Source organism: Myodes glareolus, chromosome 12, assembly GCF_982192425.1.
Source record: "Myodes glareolus chromosome 12, mMyoGla1.1, whole genome shotgun sequence".
NCBI lineage: Eukaryota > Metazoa > Chordata > Mammalia > Rodentia > Cricetidae > Myodes > Myodes glareolus.
In genome coordinates, this window is record NC_142037.1 from 42,862,906 (window position 1) to 42,882,975 (window position 20,070).

General features: G+C 43.8%; 1 protein-coding gene across 4 annotated transcripts in view; it reads left to right on the forward strand.

The window, feature by feature from the left end:
* The window catches only part of Enox1 (ecto-NOX disulfide-thiol exchanger 1), a 554,924-nt gene that overhangs the window by 390,294 nt on the left and 144,560 nt on the right, over positions 1 to 20,070 (forward strand). The window lies entirely within an intron of this gene.

The window sequence follows — 20,070 nt, forward strand, 5'->3', positions numbered from 1 at the left end:
TTCTTAGCTTTTCAGATGAATGACTGCCCCAACAGAAAGTCAATGAACATACAAGATAGCAGTCATCAGCTCAGTAGTGGGGATGAAGAGGCCCTAAGAGATGCTCTGTTCCATCTCACCTCTCCTCACTGTACCCTGACTCACCAGGCTGCATCCGCACTGACTTGCTTCCAGTTCTGAAGCATGCTTAGCTTTGTCGGGCCTCTTCTGGGTCCACATCCTACCCGGAATCCCCTCACCTTGTTCTTCCTGTCACAGATGAACTCCATGTTACTAGTTCAGCTCAGAATCCATGTTTCCAGACAGTCTGTCCTTACGAATTCTTCCTTCCTCCCTCTACCCTAGGAATAATGTGCATCTCTGTTGCAGACACCTGTTACTAAAAAAAAGCTAGAGGTTTTGTGTTTTGTTTCTGTTCTGTCTTCTCCTACTGAAATAGCAGCCTACTCAGGGCCTGTCTGCAGTACTTAGCCACTGCCGGACTTACCGAAAGTTCTGGTTAAGGCTTGTTGGGAAAAAGAAAACTGCAAGTTTGTTCACAGAAGTTTGCTCACTTCTAAATTCTCTGGTGCTCACTTTTGAAACTTTCAGTCTTAAAGATGCTGCAAGAGTTGCCCTGCCCCACAGTCAGTGTAATTAAATTGTGCCTTGATATTTGGACTTGATTCCTAGCGGGAATCTGAAAGCGTGTCAGAGGTCACTGCAAATAATAAACTAGAATAGCTTTGAAGTCAGTTCTAAATACATTAAAGGAAAACCTAGGGTACAGTCCCTGTTGATGAAATAAATAACATTTCAAAGTTAATTTCTCAAAAAAAGAACTCCCCCATGATACCATGTTCTTAGCTTCTAATATCAAAAGGTAATTTTAGTTTTTAATTGTTCAAACAAAACTAAACATTTTGCATCCAAGTCAACAAAGAGTGGCTTTTAACAATGGTCCTTAGTAAGCATTAGTTTTGGTTGACATTTCCCCTTTTACATGTCTTCTGAATGGAAAGCCACTATCAAATGCAACATTTGCTTTGAAAAAATAACCTTTATGGTTTTGTGATTTATGCTTTCTTCTCTTCTTATCATGGAAAACTCTGCCCTTGTTGAACTAGACTTTTACTTTTTAAAACTATATTATTTAAAGCTAAATTTTCTGCTATATCTAACCATCTAGTCTTCAGTCATCCCCATGAGAAAACAACAATAAAATTGTTACAGAGAAAGTTTAAGCGTCATTAGCTTGTCAGAGTGACATCAGGATAGCACTGTGGATCACATCTCATCCATTGTTCCCCCAAAGATGGTATTGTTTAAAGAACTTGGAATTAATGTACTGAGGAATTTTCAGTAAGACAATTTTATTGTCAAACTTTTGAATACATGAAAGTACTCGGTACACCAGTATTATAATTTAGGAACTTGAAGATAACTTTCTTGTGGAACTTGGTGCATTGCCTTGCACCCGTGCCGCCCGATTCTGTGGTACCCTTCTCAGTATGGTTCGCATGCCTCCTTACCGATCACGAGTTTGGGCAATGGCCTGGAGATTGAACAAAAGACACAACACAAGAGACCAGGGTCATTCGACAAGCGATCACCAAATGCCACTTTATTTAGCTGAATGCAAGGCTAATATACTTTGGCCCCAGTTAGGGAACTCCCTCCCAACCAGAGGGGAAACTGGCGCTGTAGGGGATTCCTTCCCAGGCAGGGGGTGGAGAGCAGGGACAGCAACAAGAGAGACCTTGGGCTGTGTGATTCTCCCTGGTAGGTGGGAAATTACCATACCAAAGGTGGACTGTGCCCTGCAGCTAAATCACCAGGCTAGTAGAGTGAGCACAAGAATTGGCCAGAAGCTTTAGCTGGCTGACCAGAACTGTCCTCAGAGACGCACCCCAGGGAGTAAGGGGAGACAGGGCCCAACAGCACCTGTCCACAAACACACAGACCAATGCAGTCAGTTGTGCAAGCTGACTGAGGTGTCAGACGTGCATTGTTTCCCACCTTTTCCCAAGCTGCTGAGTACATGGTCTTCCTGCTAGTGAAATATTTCACTATACGTCATGTTGATCCATTCAAATCTTTGCTAAAATAGGTATCAATACCACGGAAATATTCGCCAGTGATATTTATGCAGAGTATCTTGATCTGGTTTAAAACTTTCAAATCCTAAATGAGCACACTGATTGCTGCTTTTACAAATGCTGTATGTCAGGTAGCACCCACTTGCAGTCCCAGCTTTCAGAAAGTTGACAGACAGGGCATAGCCCAAGGCCCACCCTGGGAACATGAGTTTCAGGCTAGCCTGAGCCGCTACAAGCAAACAATGACAGCGGAAAGTTCTGCTTGTTTGTCTTGTCTGTCTCCTACTGAAATATTTGTTGTTGTTGGTTTATTTGAGTTTTCTGTACTTTGGGGACTTCATCCTTTTATAGTGTCACAGATGAACATTTTAAGGAGAGGTTCAAGCTTGGTTTAGTCTACTATTTTTCTTGAGAATTGTTATTTAATATGAACATCAGTCTTACACTTTTCCCTTCAAAACAAATCTTGAGAGTTTCCTGGTAGACCTCAATGACTGATATTATGAAGTCAAAATTCCAATTGTTTATCTATTCTTTGCATATTTTGTCATGAATTCTTCTAAATGGGTATGAAAGTAGACTCATTTACTTAGGCGTGGGAACCCCTCTCTGGGTGTTGCTGCCGCAGCACGTCTAAGAAAGCCAGGACACCAACAGGCCATTCTTTGCTTTCTCTGAGCTCTCGGCAGCATGTTCTTTTCAAAGAAGTTGGTGTAAGTAGCCTCACTTGAGTTCTGAAAGTGCTAGCAAATAAGCGATTGCATTTCAGGAGTGTCTCCCTGGTCTCCCTGCTGCTCATAGATGAGCCAGCGATGCTGATCTCTCCGTGCCCACATGCAGCGAGGAAGCCTTTGTGCCCAGCAGTCCTTGATACCCTCCTTCTCTTCATGGCGCCAAAAGCTGTGCGTGGTTGGAAGCTCTGCCTCCTGACAGATTTGTTTTTCTCCTAAATGCCTTTGCTCAGAAAATACCACTTCCTTTGGGACTGAAAAGCCACATGACATTGCAGGATGCCCATGGGCTGAGAGCCAGACGGGTCCATCCAAAAATGCTTTTCCCAGCCATGAGGGCTCAGGCAAGTGATTTGCCTGTAATCATCCCTGATCTAAGTTTCCTTGTTTCAAAATGTGAGGTTCAGTGTCCTCTGCACACAGTTGTAATAAGAATAAGATATTGTACTTAGTAACATTGATGTGATGTAATGTGTGCAGAAAGGACCCGTTGCTTTGTGCTGTAACTGTAGGTCTGGATGTTTGAGAAGCCGGTCATGTCCGGTTCTCCTTCCTAGGTTCTGCTGCATCATTAAAGGAAATGCTTCTCCTTTTTATTGCTGTGTGTGTGCCATAGGGAAGCAGCTTAGACATACCACCAACGCCCAGGCTTGGCACGTGCCGTGTGGCAGTGGGAGCTGTGTTAATAAGTAGCTTCAATTGCATATGTTGTTTACAAATCAGGCATTTTCTGAGCATCTTATACTTATAACCCTGTCTAATCCTCACCCAGTGAAATAGGTGCTGTGATTACCCCGCCTCTACAAATAAATACAGGCTGGCAGAGAGGTGCCACAGTCTACTGAGAGTCACACAGAGGATGGAGCGACTGGAATGTGCACATGGGCACCCTGGCTCCACAGCTGACAGCCCTGGGCATTTTCCTCCTTCTGCCTTCCTGTAGTGGAAACGTCTACATTCCGGGACATTTCCTTTAGAAAGATGTCAAAACACCTGCTAGAAGGAGGGAAGAGGGGTGCTCTCAGTTGAGTGCCATTAACCGGCAGGGGGTTTCCAGAAGGAGCAAAAGCATCGACAAACAAATCCACGCGATCTGCCGACAACAGACTGGCTCCCCAGTGGCAGGAGAATTGCTGTCCATGGGCATGGGGTCATTTCTTGTTTGGCCCAGAACCCTTCCTGTAATTGCAGTCCTAGCAAGAGTGGCCACAGGAGACTGAGGGGAGCCTTTGTTGATGACGTCATGGGAACTGTGTCTTTGTTATACCTCAATAGACCCTACTTACTGAGCATATAGAAAGTGTTCAAAATGCTCCTTCTAAAGGAAACACCAGAGCAATGTGTGAGCTTCCAATGGGTTGCCAGCCAAAATGATAATACTAAAATATTCACTGTCCCTAAACCATCTTTAGCTTCATACTTACCTTTGTGCCTGAGATAATGATGCTTCTTGCCCCAACTATATTTTAATCACCAAATAGACTTTAAGGTTCGCTTGCCTTGAATCTTTATTACTGTGAGTTTCATCCATCTGTGCTTTCTCATTCTGCTCACGGCTCCAAGAAAGTCTTGAAATTTAGCACATCGGGAGAAGAGTTTGTATGGAATGAATTCAGATGTGCAGTGACATCTTAAGTCTCGCAAGTTTTTATGGTACTTGAGAGACATTTTCTCTCTTGGATTGAGTTGAAGGTGAGGATTAATTTAACTCTCCCTAACCATCTACATTTCTCAAACTCTTCTGAGGTCTTTGGGCCATCCTTCATGACAGATGGTGCTAGGCTCATCCATAATCCAAAATATAATTCTTATTGACTTGTAAGATTGTAGAACTGGCATGTAGCCGACTGTGTTTCTATCAAGATCTATTAAGTGTCCTTTACACAGAAAGCTTTATTTGGACACATGTGATGGTTTTTAAGTTGGTGTTAGAACAGCGAAGCTGCCTATAGATAGATAAAGAGTACCCTGAGACATGGACCGTGTGGGTCTTACTGATCACTGTGGCAGTGATGTCAATGTACAGATGATCTAAGATGTTACTATTTATAGTCCAATGATGTATGACTGACATATGATGAGTGCAGAACTCCTAAGCTGTACCTTGTGATAAACTGTGGACCTGTGTGATCATTTCATGAAGAGAAAGAGGATGAGGAAGAAGAAAACTGAGGAAGAGGAAGAGGAGGAGGAAGAAGAAGAAGCAGAAGAAGCAGAAGCAGAAGCAGCAGCAGCAGCAGCAGCAGCAGCAGCAGCAGCAGCAGCAGCAGCAGCAGCAGCAGCAGCAGCAGCAGAAGAAGAAGAAGAAGAAGAAGAAGAAGAAGAAGAAGAAGAAGAAGAAGAAGAAGAAGAAGAAGAAGAAGAAAACATATCAGCCATGCCAAAAAGTTCACAGTTCCTTCTGTAATATTCTCTCCTCACACTCTTTCTCCCCTCTTTTACATTCCCAGGGAACCACTTCTCCTCTGCCTATCTGCAAATTATTTTTATGACAAACTTTCATATGAGTGGAACTATCTGGGCTTTCATTTCAGAATACCTGGATTCTTTCATTCATTGGAGATATTCAGAGAGTGGTCCATACTGCCCTGTATGCCACTAGCTGAATGGAAGTGTTGAGAGACGGCATTCTACCCCAGCTGAAACTCCCAGCGATGGTGGAGAGGATCCCCAAACTAATTTTCCCTGTAATCAGATTGGTGAATAGCCCAACTGTCATCATAGAGCCTTCATCTAGTAATTGGTGGAACCAGATGCAGAGATCCACAACCCAACACCAGGCCAAGCTCCAGGCATCCAATCGAAGAGAGGGAGGACGGAATATAGGAGCAAGGGAGGTTGAGATGATGATGGGGAAATCTACAGAGACAGCTGAACCAAGCTCGTGGAAACTCATGAACTCTAGACCAACAGCTGTGCAGCCTCCAGGTGACTGAACTAGGCCCTCTGCGTGTGGGAGGCAAATATCGCTGGTGCAAGAGCTCGTTTCCCCAAAGTCCATTCCCTATGGTGGGACGCAATGCTCAGCCTTAATACAGCGGGGAGGGGCTTGGTCCTGCCTCAAATTAAAGGCCCAAGCTTTGATGCCTCCCCATGGGGACACTTGCCCTTTGGGAGGAGTGGATGAGGGCAGGTGGTGGACCGGGGGGAGGCAAGTGGGGGCAGGAGGGTGGGTGGGATGGAAAACTGTGGTTGGAATGTAAAATGTAATTTTAAATTTGTTTAAAAGAAAATTAAGAGAGAGAGGGAGAGAGAGAAAGACCTTCCCTTGCTTCTAGACTTCTGGTATGTGCATACAGACAGGTAGCAAAGGCATGCATTTATCACATGGAGGAAGTTTCCCATAGGAAGTTTTCTTTAGCTAAAAAAAAAAAGAATGCCATTTTCTGCCAAATGTTTTCCTGCATCTCTTGAGATGATCTACATCTTTTCTTTTTAGTCTAGTGTGGTGTTATTTGGTTCTGTTGTGGTGGTTGTTGTGTTTAATGTGAAACTAGCCTTGTATTTTCTATTTGTTCATGAGACATTATCATTTATATAGATCATTAGATTCAATTTGCCAAAAGCTTATATGCAAATTTTACATAAAAGTTCATGACGGATGTTGGGTATAATTTTCTTTCCTTCTGTTTTTGCCTGATTTTGGTAACAGAGGGATGATTGAATCCTAAAGTCAGTTGTCAAGTAATACACACACGCGTGCGTGCATACATGCGTGTGCAAGCACTCACATACACCAGTTTTCATATATCTGGAAAAGTTTGTGTATAATCGATATTTCTTTTTCTTTAATTTTTCCAAGGTTAATTCGCTACTGGGGCCCTCTAAGCTAGACTTTATTTATATGAATAATTATATATGGAAACTCAACTTCTTTAATAGATAACTGGCTACATAAATGATTTCTTCCAGGGACTTTGGTACTTCATGTATTTCAAGGAATCCATTTGGCTTGTCATGTCTATTGACGTAGCACTCCATAACATTCCTTTCTACTTGGTACATAGAGGGCTTTGGCTATGCCACCTTTCTCCACTCTAGTATCAGTGACATTTTCACCCTTTCCTCTCCATGGCTCACTACTTTGTTAAGTTCACTCATCTTCACACACACAAACCTGGTGCCTGGCTTGATTTTTCTCTTAGCATTTATTCTCATTGTCCGCTGACTCGCGTTGTCTTTATTATTTTGTGGTTCTCCCTGTACTGGGTTTGGCTCGCTGTTCTTTCCCTAGTTTTCTCAGGAGGAGCCCCTGCCAGTGCTCGGCAGCCTTTCTGCCTTGCTCATAGAACCATTGAGTGCTGTGAACTTCTCTGCTAATGCTTCCTCAGCTGAATCCCAAAGGGTTTTGTGTGTTGTATTTTCATTTAGTTTGAAATGCTTTTTTAATTTCCCTTTTGGTTTCTTTCTGACCTACAGGTTATTCGGAAATATGTTGTTTAGTTTCCAATTACTTGATGATTCTCTAGGTATCTTCTTATCATTAATTTCTAATTTAATCTCTTTGTGGACCAATAATATGAATTCTATGTGTGATTTGTGTCTGTATTATCAAGATTTTGTTTATGCCTAGATTGTGACTAGTCTTGATAACTGTATCACGTGTACTTTAAAAAAAAAGACAAAGATCATGTTTTCTGTTGCTGTTGACTCGAGCATTCTATAAGAACCAATTGCATTGAATTAGTTGCCAGTGTTGTTTAAATTTTCTATATCTACTGATTTTCTGTGTATGCATTCTAGCAATTATTAAGAGAAGGTTGATATTTATAGAATTTGTATATTTAACTTTTCTATTCTATTAGTTTTTAACTGAAGTTCTGTTATCCAGTACAGAATGTTTGGGATACTTATGTTCACCTGATAACTCATCTTTTTATCACAATGAAGTGAGTGTTTACATCTAGTAATTTTTCGTCTGAAACCAACGTTGATTGTTATTAACTAGTGTTAGCATGGTATAGTCTTTAAGTTCTTTTATGATGTCTGTTTGTGATGTTATATTCAAAATGTTTTCTTTTAGGCAGCGTATGAATGGTTCTCATTATTTTTCAATTATCTGATAAGCCCTAATTTTTAATTGCGTTTTTAAAACCATTTCCTTTTTAACGCAATTGTCAGTATGACTGAGCTAAAATTTTATTTTAAAATTTATTTTGTTAATTTCATGATTAATTCCAGTGTTTTTTTTTCTTTTTTCCTTATTTTTTTTTTCAAGACAGGGCTTCACTATGTAACCCTGGCTGTCCTGGAACTCACTCTGTGGACTAGGCTGTCCTTGAACTCACAGAGATCCACCTGCCTCTGCCTCCCTAAGGGCTGAGATTAAGAGTGTGTGTCACCATTGCCTAGCTCTTCCTTGTTTTTGTAGTCTCTGTGATTACACCTGTCTCTCTTCTTGATTATTTCATGTATGAATCATGCTTTTGTACTATATGTGACTGTTCTTATACATTTTACTTATATATATTGCATATATTATAAAATACAAATAAATACTAGTTTTATAATTTCCATCAATTATTTTTTGCTTATTAGTATTTACTGTGTATGTGTGTGCACACGTGTGCACAGGCTGTGTACATTCTCTACTCAAGTCATCCGATTCTTTCCTTCTGTCTCCTGTTTTTGTTCTTTTGAGATTTGTAATCTGAAGTCCACTGAGATACCCCAGAATTAATCTATCAGAAGGTCAACCGATGAGTGCCACGTGCAGCCTAATTCTCTTTGACATATAAAATAAGATGTTCAGAGACCCAAGGCTTACTTTGTCACATCTGGCAGTGTTTCATTGGTTGCCAGGTGCTGTAAATCTTACCACGTTGAGCGCTAGATATTTTTGTTGCCCTATAAATATACTTGAGGCCTGCTCCAGCGCACATCAACACTTTAAGTCAGTACAAAACAGTATGACATTTTGGAGCTTTATTAGGGGGGTCAGAGCAGCCTTTGTCAGGGCCTTGCTACTTAGCCAATGTCATTCTCAGTATTCTGCCAGATAGCCCAGGGATTACAAGGCTTTGTGCTCTCGCCAATGGGAGATACCGGAGACACAAGCTCCTCCTAACCTTTCCTTGTCTCTTTGAATTATTTTCTCTAATCCTTTCTCTCTCTCTCTCTCTCTCTCTCTCTCTCTCTCTCTCTCTCTCTCTCGCTGTGTGTGTCTGTGAGTATGTGTGTGTGTGTATGTATGTGTGTGTGTTTGTGTAAGTGTGTGTGTGTATGTAAGTGTGTATGTGTGTGTATGTAAGTGTGTATGTGTGTATTGTGTATGTGTGTGTGAGTGTGTATGTATGTATGTGTGTGTGTGCTCTTTTGTCTCTGATATCTTACCCCATACACTACCCTGTCTACTGCAAAGATGAGCAATTGCATCTGTACTTGGGGAAGCCACTGAGCTCTTTCAGGGCTGTGTCTCCTGTGTATGGGAGCCAGACAATCACAAAGTTCCCTTTGTTTGTTCTTCTTCTCTCAGTAATCATTATCTTGCACTGTCTGGCGTCTTGTGTCTGAGAACCACATGTCATATGTTTTATCTGGGTTCTTAGTGAGTTCAGGTGCGAGAGTATATCCAAGAACAGTTTACTCTCCCCTGGCCAGAAGCAGAAATCAAACATCTGTTACTTGACACCTATTCCATTTTGATAACAGCAACAATGATACTCAAATATTTAAAAGCTGATAGGTCTTGGGTACTGACCAAACAGAGCAGATGCTGGCCTCCAAACAATGATATGATCATACTGTGTTTCCCAGGGAAAGATCACTCCTGCCCTGTGCAGGGACCAAATCCCATAATCCTTGTAGTTCAGGCTTTTGTCATTGACAGCCCTGGTGACAAAAAGAGCATTGCAAAAGGAGTGATCTAGTTTTGAGTTCTGACTCTGACAGTTTGGTTTTTTTTTTTTAAGATTGATTTTATTTTAAGTATATGCATGTGTGGTATGCCTGTGTATAGATATGTACAGTGAGTGCAAGCATCCATGAAGCAGCATGCCCCCTCCCCCCTCCGGAGCTGTAGCTACAGGCAGATGTTAGCAGCTTGATGTAGGTGATCAGACTGAACTCCTCTGCAGCAGTTCATGCTTTTTCTGGCGAGCTGTGTCTCCAGCCCTCTGCCTCCGCCTCTACTAGCTTACAGTAACTTTAAATGTCTCCAGTCTTCCAGTTCTCCTGCATGGTCTTCATGAACCTTAGCTCAGATAGAGGTTGGAAATCTGCCTTGCATGTTGCCTGACACCTGGAACACTCAGTAGAAGTGAGGAGGACTCCCTTCTCTCCATACCTTTCTCAGTGACCCATCCGGAGGGATCCGGGACAGCCGCGGCATTCCGCCGGTGGCGGACTGGTTCCTAGAAGGTAATTCGCCCTGGAGTCAGAAGGGTAGATGGTGCAGAAGAATCACAAGGACACAGTGGGAAGGGAGGACAACCTTGAGTAGTGAGCCTTATAGCTGTCCTTCTGTCCTTCTGAAGGGAAATCTGTCCAGGAGGAGCCACAGGAGAGGCCGGAGGAAGGCAAGCCAGCCCAGGAGAGGAGGCTAAAGGAGAATGGCCAGGATTCGGTTAGTAGAGCTTAGGAGTGGTCCGATGTACTTGTTCCCACTCAGGCCTGCTTGCTCCTGGGTTTTAGCATGCCAGTGCTGGCCTGGTCCTGCCATGACAGGGGCAGGGAGCACTTTGTAACAGAGACTTTGTAGGACTTGATTTCTCTGGCACTGTCCTCTGGGACTAGAACCCAGGCCTTTCATGTGACTAATGTCACCCTGTATCAGCCAGGGTTTTATGAGTAACAGAACTTACAGAATGAGGAGAGAGAGAGAGAGTGAGTGAGAGAGAGAGAGAGAGAGAGAGAGAGAGAGAGAGAGAGAAATACTAAGAGATGGATAAATATGAAGGGTCAGCTAAGCCAACAATGACTGCCTATGTATGGACGACCTAAGAATCCAGGAATTGTCCAGTTCACGAGGCCGGAAGTCTCACCTGGCCTTCAGTACACACTAGAATCCTGAAGAAGTGTGTTCTAATGCCGGTGAAGGATTGGACTTGCTAGCGATGGTGAAAGCAAGCAGACAAAGAGAAAGAGCTTCCTTCTTCCATGTCCTTAATGTAGGCTCCAGCAGAAAACGTGGCCCAGATTCGAGTTGTTCTTCCAACCTCACAAGATCTGGATTAAAGGTGTGTCTTCCCACCTCAAAGATCCAGGTTAAACTGGACCTTGCCAGTTCAAATATTTAATTAAGCAAAAAGAAAAAAAAAAATCCCTCACAGGTGTGCCCTGACATTTTGGGGTTTTAATGAATTCCAGATGTTGTTAAGTTGATAGCCCAGAATAAACCATCACACAAACCTTTTGTTTCTTTTGGGAGGCTTTGTTTTTAGTTTTCTTTGTCAGCTAAGAGGATGTTTAATCATAGTAAAATCACCTGTTTGTGTTCCTGCCATGGACCGTACCTTAAACACAGGGTCTGTTGAAGATAGTAAGCCATAAATGCCGGTGTTTTCTTAGCTTAAAACATTAGGAAAAAAGATACTGCTCAGGGAAGGACTTAGGCTTATCCCCCAGTGCCAATTCAGTTCACCTTACCAGTGGAGCCTCTCTTATTTCAGCTTGACTTGGCTCTGCTAAAAAAAAAAAAAAAAAGAAAAGAAAAGAAAAAAAAAACCACAAAAACCCAATGCAGAAGGAATTCACTTCCCTCGTGTCTGGTCCATCACTCTGTGGAAGAAAGTTAAATACTTATGATAGGGCTGTCAACATTTTTTGACTGACTGACCAAATGTATTTGAAAAAAAATGAAAAGATCTATTTTTGTTACAGTCAAGAAAACATAATTGAATAAAGGCATGAATGCCCAAGCTAACATTTCTATTCTGGCAAGTGGAGCTCCCCACTCAGTTGCAAACGCAGATATAGATTAGCTGGCCCTTGTTCTCTGTTTCTACAAAGGAAAAGGGCTACAGTCTTATTCTTTGTAACCTGTGTCCTGCACCCCTGGGCACGTCTGATGCACACTCAGTCTAAACGGGGCCTCTGATCCAGAATGCCCATGTGTTGAGAAGGAGAGAAAGGCATGCAATAATACAGATAAAGAGAGATAACAAAGCGCTGGGCGTCCTCTGCCTTGAAAGGACAGTCAATCAACGCTGGGAAGATGGCTGCTTCTGAGAGGGTGGCTCAAGCCCAGAGGGCAGCTGCTCTCTGACCAGGATATGCATCCACACAATGCAGAATACAGACCCAGTGGCTTCATTACACAGATAATGTGCACCCAGACAGGCGCCTGGTAGCTCAGGACTCATATGCTCTCCTCCCAGTGATGGCATGGGTGTTTGCCTGTGTGATTCTATCACCACTCTGTCATAGCCCTCTGCCAACGTGTTTGCATCACCGTGGACCAGGAGCACCTTGGACTCTGGATTTTGACCTGCCTGTGTACCTCTATCACATGACCCAGACCTTTCAGGTGATGAGTGTATGTTTAATGGACAAGTATCTCCAAAAGACGTAGAAGCAATAGAATAAAAATGATATGCTCCTTAATTTCCCAGCTATTTATAGAAAACTTTCAAGTGAGCCCTAACATGGACAATGGCATAGTTCTCAGAGAACCAGAGATTGCAGTGAGAGGAAGGAGGGCCAGTCTTTCTCCCCTCCTCCTTTGCCGCCACATCCTCACTCACTATATACTCTTTAAACCACACTGGCAGACAGAATAACATATGGAACTCTGTTTCTTCTCAAGACAGGCACTCACTTAGCACCACTGTGTGTGGAGTCCCAAAGGACACTAAAGTAGAAAAAAATCCAAACCATCATTTACATTTTTGTATTGATTAACTGTTTGTAAATTGCTTACACATAAATATCCGTCACACAAATCTGGCACTCGCGTAAATGCAATGAAGCAGCAGGGGAGAGGTTCTTACCCCACATGGGAACCAGGCAGCCGGAGGTGGATATAGGGCTGAAGCATCCTAGTATGCGCACTGCCTCCCTTTGCCATGGACGCTGAAGGCAGGTAGACACTCAGGTCAGGATGGAGTGGATACTCTGTCCCTTCTGTGATTCCAGGTTACTAAATAAATGCCTGCAGTCTTCCCAGTCTTAGGTTCCTAATGTATCTACAGAAGAAAGATCTTGGAGAAATGTGTTCCAGACCAGCATGTATAATGAGTATGCACAAATTCTGAAAATCCAGCCTTGCATACAGGGTTAAGAACAAATCAGAAATAAGTGTTCTGGGCATGAGAATGAGATGAAATCCTCTGAAAATGGAGAGCAGAAAGGTTCTTCACATTGACCAATGGAGAGAAAACAATCAGTTTAAAATGGGCATCTGAGTGATAATCCTTGATTCTAACCTCGAAATGCCCCCCTTAAAAAAAAAGAAAGAAAAAGAAAAAAAGAAATATGTCTGGAGTTTGTCTTCCATGTGAAAGATTACATCTCCAGTTTCTGATATGGAGTAGTGATTGACCCACGCTCTGGCAGAAAAAGCCATCAGACGGGTCCTTGAAGAACATGCCTCATCTCTGATGGTGCAACATGTTAGTTTCATTATTCCAGCTGATTTTACTTCTCTGAAAATTTAGCCACTGGGAATATTCAGGATGTTGCAAGAAACCCCTAGTTCCAGGAGAGAGGAGTTGGTACCGGTGCCGCCTACAGTCAGAGGCACACCACACGTATATTAAATCCGTCCAAGCCCTGCGGTGTGCCAAGGTGCTTTCTACGTCTGGTGCTGCTCAATTTTAATTTAGTATAAAGGTATGCATATGCAAATGTGCATAAGTCAGACATTCCCTCGGATGAATAAAATAGGATTACAAAGGAAATCCCAAGTTTATTAGGGAAACAGAAATGCAGAATGTGGGAATGAACACGGCTGGATTGTCTGGTTGTAACTTCCAGTGTTTCTGACCGAGAAAGCCTGGAGAGTAGCTAGAGGAAACGGCCCATCTCATTCCAGGTGCAAAGAGACAGCTTGGGTCCTGGGAAGAGGATAGTTTTAATAGTCAACTCTTGGAGAGAGTTTTGCTTTAGGGAAATTTAACAATGGTGGCTCTTCTCCAGTTGTTTTCCTACAAGACCTTCAGACTTCCTCCCAATTACTTCTTAACGTTAAAATACACCATGGAAGCAAGTTGTTACACACATACACTCATACCACACACACACACACACACACACACACACACACACACACACACACACGCACTGGGATTACTAATGAAAACCCAAGGTTATTAGAAAAACAGAAATGCAGAGCCCGGGAGTGAGCACAGCTTGAATGCTGCTGGTCCTAACTTCTAATCTTTCTGACAGAGTGTGTGTATTATGTGGTGTGCACACATATTCCACACATAGATATACATGCACCATTCCATTATGGTGCATTATCATTATGATAGCCAGTATTTATCTAGAGCTTCCTGTGTGCCACGCATGCTTTGAAACCCTTTCCATGTCTTAAGTCATCTAATCCACAGAGCGACTCTGTGACTAGTATTTCTTTCCTAGTTTTGTAGATTGAGAGGTGGGTAAGACACAGAGAGTCACAGATTCAGCGAGGCGGGAGAATCTGTCCTTGAACCTGGAACTGGGCATCACGACCTAGCTAAGGCGCCGTTCCCTCTGATTTCTCTCCTGTCTTCCCATCTTCAACTCTAGTGACAGTTTGACAGAGGACATGTGAACTCTTATTTTTCTGTCTGTTTATTTATTGTGGCCTTGTGGCTTGAACACGGGGCCTTGCATGAGCTGGTGAGCCACCACTGGCCTCCACTGCATGGTTTTCCTTTCTGGTTGAGTTACATTTGCTTAGGCTCCTTAAGTTATATGTGGTGTGGAGAGCTATTCTCCTCTGAGTGTTCTAACTCCCAATCTGACTGACAGGAGACACCCTGTGTGGATTTAAGTGGTTTATTTAAGTGGATCTGAATGTTACTCTCCTTACCTTCCCACTCCCCTGCCTCATTACTATAAGTTCAAGTGCTCCTTGCTGTAGGTATGAGCTGGCAGGGAGCAGGTCTGACTTCAGGGTGTCACACTGCTGAGCATGCAGAGCCCACGTTCATCTTTGTACCCTGGGCAGACTCTCTCGGTGCTCCCCATCTCTCTGTCAAACTGCCCTCCCTCCGTGTTACTAAGATGAATGGCTAACGGAACCCTTGCTGTCATTTTTATCCAAGGATCGAGATAAATGTAAAGAATGCCATATGTTAGTTTCTGAGAATCATATGTCAGCCTATGCAGTGACATTGTGGATTGAACAACCAAATACTGCTTTTGATTGTTCCTTTATTGTGAACCCTGGGAATCTGTTAATGTCATCATCTCTTCCATTCCCTTAACCACTAAGTTACAGAAGTGATACCACTTCTGGCAAGGATGGTACTGGGTCCTGAGGTAGGGTGACAATCCAGTTACCTAGCTCCCCTTGGTCATACAGTACGATACTTATCTATGATTTGAAGCCCACTCAGTGTTTACATTTTGTCTGCATATGCTGATCTTATTTAAAGAGATCATTTCCATGTTGTGTTAACCCCTTCTTACAGGAAATTGAGATTGAAGCCTATATAAATTACTTAGAAGATGTTGTAAATTTTTAAGTTAAATATTGAACAGATTTTCCTTTGTTCTTTTTTTTAAATTTATGAGATGCTACCTATCTGTAAGCTGTTTCCATAAACTAACAGTGAAGTTGATAAGTAAAATTAGAAAGTTAACCCATGTACATTGCCTTGGGAAGATACAGACCCCTCTATAGCTACCTTAGTGTTGCAGGGGCCTACCTCCCTGCCAGGATTAGCTAACTGGTCGACCATTGCCAGGCTCTTTGCCTGCTTTCAAACAAAGGGAGGAGCCCTGTAGAACAAGGACATGGTGTGCTCCAGAAAGAATACTTTGTCTTTCAGTGTGTACATGGAGTGTCTTTACCCCTTAGAAAGATGGAGTAATGTAAAAATAGATGTGTAATAATTTAAAAATATTTCATAGGTGTTTGACTAAGTGTTCAAACATGTTTCTCAAACTCGATGGTTTTTTTTGTTTGTTTCTGGTTTGGTCTTTGTTTCTATTTTTTGGTTTTTAGGGGGTGTTTTTTTTCCTCTGCTGTCAGCTCTGGCACGGGAAGCTTATTAGCTTGGACAAAGCAGAGAACACAACAAGAGGCTGTTTAGGTTTTCTTTTTCTTCTTCCTATCATTATGTAACAAGCCCTCTGCCCAAAGTCACTTAACATAACATCATACAGAGAGAAAATTAATCATCAGCTAATGAGATGGGGATGTGGAAAGACGTTTGAAAGAAGCAATTTAGAGGCCCCAATTAGGCCACATTCTAGTGGGTCTCTCATGGGCATTGCTAGCTCATCCCAGGTCTGGGAGCAGGGTATGGGGGTAGAAAGTAGAGGAAGGAATGGGGGAGGGAGAAGGGGTGGGAAAGGAGATAGCGGAGCTACAAAGAAGCCTTTACAGTGCTTTAGACATGGGCTAATGAGAACCTAAATTAGGAAGGAGAGTGAGCACAACCATCCAGAAACCCCTTCAAAAAAGGCAGGCGGCAACTAGGCATAGCTTATGCCTACCTACTGCTGTCTGCCGAGCTTCCATCCAGAAACTGAGAGGAAGGGCCACAACCTTACAGGGAACAGGAAACGCGAAGTTCTGTGACCTTCCCTAGGGTGTTATTTGGGACAAAGGAGGACAGATGCCTGGCCCTGTGGAGAGTTTACAGACGGCAGGAGAGGAGATGCAGAAACAGGAAGACAGTGGGAGCTGGGAAGTAGTGAGAAGGGATGAGGATGCTCTAGGAGAGTCATCTCGTCGTTCTATCCAGAGTGGGGACCAGGGAGGGGAAACTGAGAGAGGAGAGCCTAGGAAGACAGAACGAGAAATTAGATGTAACCATTGCTGGAAAAGACCAGTGGTGGGAGAGAAAATTAGATCTGGTCCCAGGAGCCCAGAGTTCAGAGTAAGGAAAATGAATTTAACCACAGGTTACCAGGTCTCAGGCAGTGTGAGAGGATCCGTTTCATGTGTGAAGCCCCGCAGGAAACGGCAAGGCCATTGTCGGTGTGCTGAATGCATCGTCCCCAGCTGTGTCCACAGGCTGCTGGAGAGCCCGAAGAAGGGAAGGAACGGCTGCAGCACTCCGGGTCCTCACTCCCTCTCCACACTCGCATGGCTTCAGAGCTTTAGAACGATTATTCTACATATCTAGAAATTAATTTCTTCAGCGCGCAGTCTAGAAGACAGAATGGAGTAGCGGCCACGCCATTTCAGCTTCAGAATGCCAGATTCCTGGGGCCCAGAATCTCAGCTCCATCATCAGCTCTTCTGTCCCTGACCAGCACGTGTTGTGAGTTTGAGGCACACCTTGTCTTAAGTCTGGGCTTCTTAAGCATTGTCTTTCTTAGCTCAGTAGCCCACTTCACTTCTATCCCTGGGGGTGTGCCTCTTTTCTGTCTAATAAGCGGCTTCTATTTCTATCACCTAAAAATTAAAAAAAAAATGATTGAGTCCCAACAGGTGGAGACAGTGTGGTGTATTGGACTCCCATGGTAGCAGCTCAGCTCTGTGCCCAGGATCAGCTCAGGTACTAAATTCTCATGACCCGGCCTTCAGTGCAAACACATTTCACACAACTCTGGATGAGCTCTTGCCTCCTGCGTCTTCAGATGTTTGACGTTTCAAACGCAGGCTCCTGATGTGGAGTTCTAGAAGGACCTTTCCGACATCTTTGGTCAGTTTTCTGTACTCGTTTAGGTCAGAAGTTTTGGAACAGTCTGCACTTCCTGTCATGTCAATTTTTCAAACATGGACACAAATCTCCTCCTCACCTAAGTCAACAGTACTTAAAATAGCTGTTGACGGCTGAGCTCCCATTCTGCCAACGTCACATCCCAGGTCAAGGAGCCAGAGGGTTTTATTGATGGAATGAGGTCTTTGTTCATAAAGTATACACAGCAGGACTGGAGGGGCACATGCTGGATATGCATCTTGGCTTTAAGTGGGAAGCATACCTCTCCACCTTTGCATGCCCCCAGAAAGATCGCAGACGCGTTTTCAATTTCGCTTCCCTGAAAAACCTGCTTGCCGGCCTTCACTTACCTTATGAAGTACACTGTTCCCTTAACACGTAATCTGTGTAACTGAACTGATCTCCACACTCCAGAGCAATCCTCACGGTTTGTTTCCTCACAAAGAGAAAATCTAAGGGGAGTTCTGCCCCCAGGAAACTGGCCTGCTCATTTCTTTCTGGAAGACTATTTAGGAGCATCTTTGTGCCTGTCATCCCCATGAATGTATTTTGGAAATGACTTTTGCACATGCCTATTACTTAACCAGAAGACATCATTTTTAAAGACATAGGTTGAGACTGTAATCTCAGAACATACGTAGATGGCTGAGACAGGAGGATTATAAATTTCAGGTCAGCCTGAGTTACATAAAAAAGGAAAAAACTCTAGGCAAACCTGAGCTATGTAGCAAGACTCTGTCTCAAAAATGAAAAGTGTGGGAAGTGGACTGTTAAGGGTCCCTTCCCTGACACAGTCTCCTTGTACTGGTTTCCTGGGGTTACCATAACAAATCAGGTGACTTACAGCAAGAGATATTTATTCTCTGTTCTCATATGCAGCAGGCACCGCGATGGAGCAGTAACTGAGAGCTCACATCTTGATCCCCAATAATGAGGCAGAGAGCTACCTGGGAGTGGTGTGGACTTTTGAAACCTCAGAGCCCACCCCAGTGACTCAGCTCCTCTAACAAGGCCATGCCTCCTAATTCTTCTCAAGCAGTTTCACCCATTGGGAGCCAAACATTCAAATATATGAGCCTACGGGAGCCACTCTCATTCAGAGCACCACCGTATATGTGCCGACATTATAGACAAGCTGCGTGCCTGAGAAGTAGGATCAGAGGGCGGGGCTCTGGGCTCTTTCTCCTGCCCGAGGTCACAGTGTCTACAGACTCTGAACTTATACTAGGTCCCAGGACTCAGAGAGGGGCAGAAAGATGGGGTAGAGGGACCTTGAAATTACTTCTCCTTTATGAAATGAGTTACTGTCTCTGCCTCCTTTGCCAAAGCCCAGGCTTTACTCCTGGCATCTAAACCCTATCTTGCTTCTCCAGCTCAGGGCTCGGCAGAGTTAACCTGCCAGATGCTTAGCAGTTCTTAACCTCTGGCTTGGAGTTCCTGTTGCCAAATGCATTCCCTGTGGGTTGAGTCAGAACCTTGGACCAGAGTAACTTGTGTCCTATATTGTGTGGACAGGGTACCTGCCCTGGTATGCTTGCCCTGCCTGGGCTCTGACTGTGGACTGCTGGCAGTCTGTGTACTCAGTCATTCCCCGACATCCCAGGCCCAGGGGGAACCTGCAATGTTCCCGTTTTCCCTGATTGCTCTGTCCTCCCTCTTCTTCTCTCGGAACACTGTGTTCTGTCTTCCGGGCCAGACCTGCTTTGGCACCGACAGCTTGTCTCTGTTCCCCTCCCTCATCCTCAGCCCCGGCCTGTCTTCCTCTGTTCACACCTGACCTACTTATATGCAACTTTGATCTGAGAGAGACCCAACTGCCTTTTTATTCCCCCAGTGAGGAAAGATTCGCACCTCAATCAGGCCTCTCTTTACTAAGGCATCCACTGGAAACGGCAGAGCAGGATCAGGTCACTACTTGAGAAAAATCAGCAAAGAGAAGAGGAGGATGGGGGCAACTCACACAGTCTGGGATTCGGCTGGCAGATGTCTGGCATACAAGGGGCTGCCACTCCAGCAAGAAGCACAAGGACACTCACCAGCTTGCATGGCACCGACCCTTGTGGTCTGCAAGACACCTCGTGCTTTCTCAGTGTATCATGGTCACCTGTTCTGTGCACCCGGGGCAGGTTGGGGAAGGTACTCGGAATTCCTCACACTTAGGAAACTCCCTGCTGGCAGCAGCTTCCCTGGATAACTCTTAGATTTGGCCCATGTAGTCAACCTTCTCTCTGGGCTTGGCGCCCATCAAACTCTGTGATTTCCCACGTGAAGAATTTATACAGTTACCCTTGGTAGATTGTGTAGTAGTAAGTTCTCAAGAAATGATAATGAATGAATGAATGAATGAATGAATGAATGAATGTAATTAGTTCGGGTGTGATTCCACTAAAACCCTAAGTGCAAACTCTCTGAACCACTCTCTGAAAAAACGTCTCTCTTGGCTGGGTTGTGCCACCAGCTATGGAAGCTGCAGCATGTCTGAGGTCACAAGAT